The following is a 6,981-nucleotide window of genomic DNA, read 5'->3' as shown; positions in this document are numbered from 1 at the left end:
AATCGGTCCAATACCATTGAGATAATATTACTATACGTATGGAGGAGACACCACGAACAAAATCTGTGCGCCATTTTTTTGCTCTAACTAAGTTTTAAAAATTATTATCTAGTTAGGTTCTTACCGATGAAAGTTATTCCTTTGCACATTTCCGTATTATTTGTATTATTTGTGCAATATCGTAACACACACGAAGGCATATTTGATGCGTTTCACTTTAAAACCATTAAAAAAACCGCTCAACATACGTCATGTGGCGTATGTTGAGCGGAACATAAGTGTTGTAGGCGGTGTCGTCTCCATATATGTATATCTCAATGTCCAATACTTAATTATAATTATTGTGTTTTAAAATTAAAAGGTCCTATAATAAAACTTAAATGTTAACTAAGCTCATTGTTGTTCTATTTCTTTATTATATGCTAATAAAGTAATTATTCTATGCTATAAGTACAATAAACAGCTATCATAAGTATAAGAGTAAGTATAAGAATAAATAATTTGGAAAATCCAAAAGTGCACGCCTCATAATTTTTTTTTAATAAATATTTATTAATTATTATTTTTGTTTATTTAATAACAATTAAACCACATCGAATCAGACCCTGAAAAATGAAAGGGTTCTATTCCTGAGCATACTCAAGCGTAAGAGAAAAAAAAAGACTCGATTAGTAAAGTATTTCGGTCGCTATCGTGTTAACAAGAAAAAGGATCCGCACATACAGACACACGGACGTCCAAGACAGAACTTTTTTAAACTGTTTTTTAACTAGTTTAAATAACAAAAATGACATCAAAAATATCATGAACGTTAAAAATAGTGTTTTTTCTTAATATGTGTGTGTATGTATTATCTTACAAGTGCAATGTATGATACATAAAGACATTTTAAGTTTGAAAAATCAGATGTTTTGCGCGAAGTGACAGTAGTACCCACCTCAACGCTTCGCTTATGAGGCGTGCAATTGGAAAATCCAAAAGTGCACGCCTCATAATTTTTTTTTAATAAATATTTATTAATTATTATTTTTGTTTATTTAATAACAATTAAACCACATCGAATCAGACCCTGAAAAATGAAAGGGTTCTATTCCTGAGCATACTCAAGCGTAAGAGAAAAAAAAAGACTCGATTAGTAAAGTATTTCGGTCGCTATCGTGTTAACAAGAAAAAGGATCCGCACATACAGACACACGGACGTCCAAGACAGAACTTTTTTAAACTGTTTTTTAACTAGTTTAAATAACAAAAATGACATCAAAAATATCATGAACGTTAAAAATAGTGTTTTTTCTTAATATGTGTGTGTATGTATTATCTTACAAGTGCAATGTATGATACATAAAGACATTTTAAGTTTGAAAAATCAGATGTTTTGCGCGAAGTGACAGTAGTACCCACCTCAACGCTTCGCTTATGAGGCGTGCAAAAAATGCAATAAAAACAACATAAAATATATTATACGCTAGAACCGCTAGAATGACACTAGAAGAGCATAGTTTACATCGCGGTTTCCTTTTAAATTTTAACATAATGGTATGAATTTAGAGAAATACAACTTAATCAAACAAGAACATAACATTTAAATATACACACAAAATTAATAACATACCTACATAATATTACACAAATCAGTACTTATCCAATACTGTTGCAATAATGCTAGGTAACCATTTTTAAATTTCCCGCTCAATGCTCATTCGCCGCGTTCCAAACTACGACACAAAGAAGGTTATATATGCCAAAACGCATTCTATTCAATCAAAATTCAATGTTTCTCTAAAAATATATCACGATGCGTTTTACAATTAGTTCTTTTGTGTCTACAATCTACAATGTAATTCGTTCAATATGTCAAGACCACGTCAAACGATCACATGGTAGGTTATGTAAGGGTACGTTTTGGCGGGACGCCAAAAATTCTACGCATCAAGACACAAGGTTACTCAATGGGGGTCAAATGGTTTTTCAAAATAGCACTCACTTATATAATTTAAAGTAGAGTATTTATTGTGTAGTTTTAGGTAGTAATTAATAATAATTAATAGAGGAAAGTTAGAATTTGAGGTTGATTTGACAAGATAGGTACAACCGTTCCTACTGAAGATTGAGTCGCTTCTAAAATATGTGTCTTTGCTGAACTTTACAACAGAAATGATAAATATGACATTTTTTATTACATGGGCTCTAGTTATTAATTATTTTAACTCTTAATAGGTAGGTACATCTTTTCATTTAAAGATTTTACCATTATTCATTCTAATGTGTTTGAACTATGATGTAAAATCAACGTTTGAGTTGTCACTACAGGTCCACCGTCCAGCTGAAGAACATTCCAGTGACCCGAGCACGGAGCGACATATTATTATCACATATCTTGCTGACCTGCGAATAATATTTTTTTTTCGTAGTACCTAGCAAGATGAGGTTTTTATTTACACGTACACACTACACATACATTTTCATGCAGGAAGGAATTGCCACTATGCAATCATTTGATTTTTTCCTTATTTTTTATTTCTAATAAGTAGGTAAGTACTTACCTACTACCTAGGTAGGTATGGACAGATTTTTCAAGCCTTAAAAAACTTATTCGTCGAATATTAATTAATTAATAATTAATTTATTTTATCATTTTCTGTATTTAGTTCCTGACAATTTATAACACAACCTATCTGAACCATTTTACTTGTTATCAATTCTAGGATGATTGTGATGATACTAGGACAAGGTCATGACCGTATGACTCACGTATAACGTCAATTTCAAAGGGCCTTGTCCCTAATACGATGCGATATGGAAAATATAGAAAATTGTCTCGTTTGACATTTGGAAAATTACAACCTACCTACCTAATATAATTTTTTATGTTGGAATTGTAATCTTTAGTTAATATTATAAAGCTGAAGAGTTTGTTTGTTTGTTTGAACGCGCTAATCTCAGAAACTACTGGTCCGATTTTATAAATTCTTTCGGTGTTATCAAGGAAGGCTATAGGCTATATATCATCATGCTAAGACCAACAGGAGCGGAGCACTGCGGCCTGCGGGTTAAACCTCAGGGCACAGCTAGTATACGATATTTGGAAGATGTAAAGTAAATTGCTAAATTATCTTTGGATTTTCATTTATTACGAGGTAATGAATTTATTTGATTAGTATATTATTATTATTACGACCTCCTTGGTGCAATGGTTGATGTGTGAGCGAAGAATTGCTATTCCTGGAGGGGCTTAACAAAAAAAATCTTTGTCTGGCAGTACACAGATCAACCACTTGTCCCTAAGAGCCCGCGCGCACTAATTTTAACTTGCCCGATAGCTTGAGAGCATCATGCATCGGTATAGCATATGGCAGTGTGCGCACTTGCAGATTAAAAGTTGTACATCTGTGAACTATCGAATCCGACAGCCCGATCCCTATTCGATCAAAGCTTAGATCAAACAATCGATCGACTGTCGGCAGACTTATATCGCTAGTGCGCGCTGGCCCTAAAGAAAATCGATCAGTGAAACAGATGTACAGGTATTATGCATAGACTGCCGTCTGCCCCTTACGCAGTAGGTAACTAATACTTAACCTTTTGACCGCCAGAGCAAAAACGCATCGCCGTGCCCTCCACGCCAAGCCACAAATTCAATGAGATAACCTTGAAAATAGTAGGGAGTCCAAAATGTTATCGATAAACATAATAATTCACGTTTGAATATTTGAATAAACAGCTTATAACACAAAAATAATATTTATTTAACCTCATCTCCTACTGTAAAAACTTAAGACCACATTTATAGCAACTATCAACAAAAAAAATCAACCTTTTGAGATACAAAAATACATATAAAATTGCAGCCAGTTACAGCACTATTCTCTATCAGTTACGCCCCATTGGCATGTATACATGCCAATGGCGCGGGCAACCATCCTTTTTTTTATAATCTCTCGCTTCTGATTAGGGATGTGTAGCTGTATATTATTATAACTTATCGAGTTTATTTATTAAGTTTATATGAACTATAGGTATTATTGTGGAGTGATACCAAAACAACTATTACCTTTAAATAAAGGGAATTGCATTAAAACTACATATTTATTTTCCAATCATTTAGTTTAATACTTGAGTTATTACAAATACTAATTATATGTAGGTACCTATTTAGGTCAATTACCATATTTTGATATGACATAGCGACAATTTGTATCATAAGAATATTCTAATAAAGGCACTGATTAGACTTATTAGGTAATAAATTTTGAAAACTGCTCGCTCACTCGCCCGCTACTCGATAAAATATTTTTACAACTTTCCGCACTTAACAACACGGCACGCGCTTACGACGTCACCAGTCCGACATCTATTCATGTCAATGGCGCAGAAGGGATTGCATATCGATACTGTGCTAGGGATGCGCATGATTGGCGAAAAGGAAAATATTCAAATCAACAATATCCACAATATAGACAATATGGTATTATACCAAAGAATGTAGTATTTACCTTTTTTCTCAGTGACTAAGCTTATATATTTTTTTTGTAGTTATTACAAAAATTAAGCGAATTAGAGTAATTTCGCTAAAATTTTAATGAAGTTACTTGAATATTACACTACATCACTAGTAGGCACGTATACATGTCATTGGCGCGAGAGAACATGCTTTTTTAGCCATTAATTAAGTTATTTTTTGTCATCAAATATTTGAATAACTACTTGGCAATTTTGTTTACTGTGTACAATTATGTAATAACTGGGGATTCAGTTCATAAACTGTATAAATAAAACACGTAAAAGTAAAGGTTTAATATGTTTATTTTGTATTTATCTATGATCTGTTTCTTGGCATGTATAGGTGTCGTTGGCGCACAGGGCACGATTGCGCATGACATCTATAGATGTCGTTGGCGTTCAAAAGGTTAATCTGTGCCCATACCACAATAGTTACAAATGCCAACGTTTTCCCTGCTAACAAGACGGTCAATAGTCGAGTTTACGCATACTGCATCAAATAAATGTAATGACGTGTATAATATTTATTATTTATATTACATAACTAGATTTCCGCCCGCGGCTTCGCCCGCGTTTTCAAAGGAAAACCCGCATAGTTCCCGTTCCCGTGGGATTTTCGGGATAAAACCTATCCTATGTGTTAATCCAAGTTACCCTCTATATGTGTGCTAAATTTCATTGTAATCGGTTCAGTAGTTTTTACGTGAAAGAGTAACAAATATCCATACATCCATACATCCATACATCCATACATCCATACAAACTTTCTCCTTTATAATAGTATTAAGATAATAAGCAAGGTTTAAGCGTAGAAGTAGTTATTGCGCGTTATCTGCATTAGTTCAAACATTACCTTTCAAATCACTCTATAATCTATATCTTCTTCTTCTTCTTATATATAAAAATGAAACGCAAAATGTGTTGGTAAGCGCATAACTCGAGAACGGCTGAACCGATTTCGATAATTCTTTTTTTATTATATTCCTTGAAGTACGAGGATGGTTTTTATGTAGAGAAAACGTAAATATGTACCACGGGCGAAGCCGGGGCGGACCGCTAGTAGTTTATAAGTTTATTTCTCTGTCCCTATGTCCCTAGGTACCTATGCTTAAATCTTTAAAACTACGCAATGGATTTTGATGCAGTTTTTTAATATACAGGGTGTCCCACTATTGGTATACTAAGCGCGAAGGGACTTGTAGTTTTACATACACTGATCAAAAAATTTTTGCTAAATTTTTCCTGAAAATCCATGTTTTCTTCTCTAGCTTCGCACAGCCGGCATAATATACCGCTTGGCTAATGTGAGCATTTTGTCTATTATAAAACATAATTAAACGATAGGTCACGTGCTGGTAGCAAAGCTGGGCGGGTTGCTTGGTATGGGTGTACAGTGTACACATAGAGTTTTAAGAATCCATCTATTTGAAAAAAAAAACTGCGCCTGGAATTTTATAAGTATTTTTTACGTACTCAGCGTATGCAAAACTATTACCTCCTTTGAGCTTAGTATACCAACAGTGGGACACCCTGTATAGAGCTGTGGTGAATAGGTAGTAGCTATAAATATATCCAATCAAATTAATCCAATAAAACAATTTTGTCTAATATATGTATACTAGCCCTTTTAGTTGACAAGGCCATGATCAAGTTTTATATGTTATCAATCCAAGGCTTGAATATTCGTGGTCCAAACTTCAAAACCATTTCGTTGTTTAAAAATAATTTCCTTAACAGTTATGTAGATATGTGAAAATATCTCGTTTGGCTGAAAATATTAAAAAAGAGCGTGTGTGCCGAGCACGCGTGCTAGAAGTGATACTTCTTTGGCAAAATTCAGAGATACCAAAATCGTCGCCTGACGCCTTCATGACATGACGGTATTGCCATGACGCGACCTTGAAATTTCGCTCTCAACCCGCCTAAAGAAGTTTCACTTTAAAAATTCCTAACAAAATTCGTAAAAGCGAAAAAAATTACGTAATGAACATAAAATAGCTGACATAGTGACACAGTGCGTTATTGCCAACAGGAAGAAAAAAAACATTGTAATTTTAGTAGAGAACATTGCTCTAAAATAACCGCGAAGTTGACATTGTTGACAATGTTAGGAATTATTACGGATAAAAAATTTACATTTTAAAGAAATTGATAAAACCGATAAATCAAAAAGCTTATCACGAGATTTCACAGATAAATAACACCATTTATAGAGAAATCACGTGTTTTGAAAAGTATTTAGTGAAATGCTTTAATTTTAAAATGTTTATCTTGAAAATATGTAGCAGTAAAAATAGATTGAAATTTTTATGTAAAATGAAATAAAGTAAGTAGACTCTTTTGCAGGAGGAAATAATTCTAATTAAAAATATAAACTGCGGAGTTTGTGTGTTGTTTGAACGCTTAGTTTTAACTTTGAACGCACATATATATAGAACTATGTACTTTATCGATATCAAAAATTATTCATTTCTTGGGTTA

The 6,981-nt window shown here is 33.3% G+C and overlaps 1 protein-coding gene across 1 annotated transcript in view; it reads left to right on the top strand.

Moving 5' to 3' along the window:
- Klp64D (kinesin-like protein 64D) overlaps positions 1–6,981 on the top strand; it is a 153,362-nt gene that overhangs the window by 97,706 nt on the left and 48,675 nt on the right. The window lies entirely within an intron of this gene.

Source organism: Colias philodice, chromosome 29 (genome assembly GCF_061535455.1).
Source record: "Colias philodice isolate Cphi_HAF_F1 chromosome 29, ilColPhil1 Martin Lab GWU primary, whole genome shotgun sequence".
Classification (NCBI taxonomy): Eukaryota; Metazoa; Arthropoda; class Insecta; order Lepidoptera; family Pieridae; genus Colias; species Colias philodice.
This window is presented reverse-complemented; position numbering and strand designations above follow the sequence as displayed.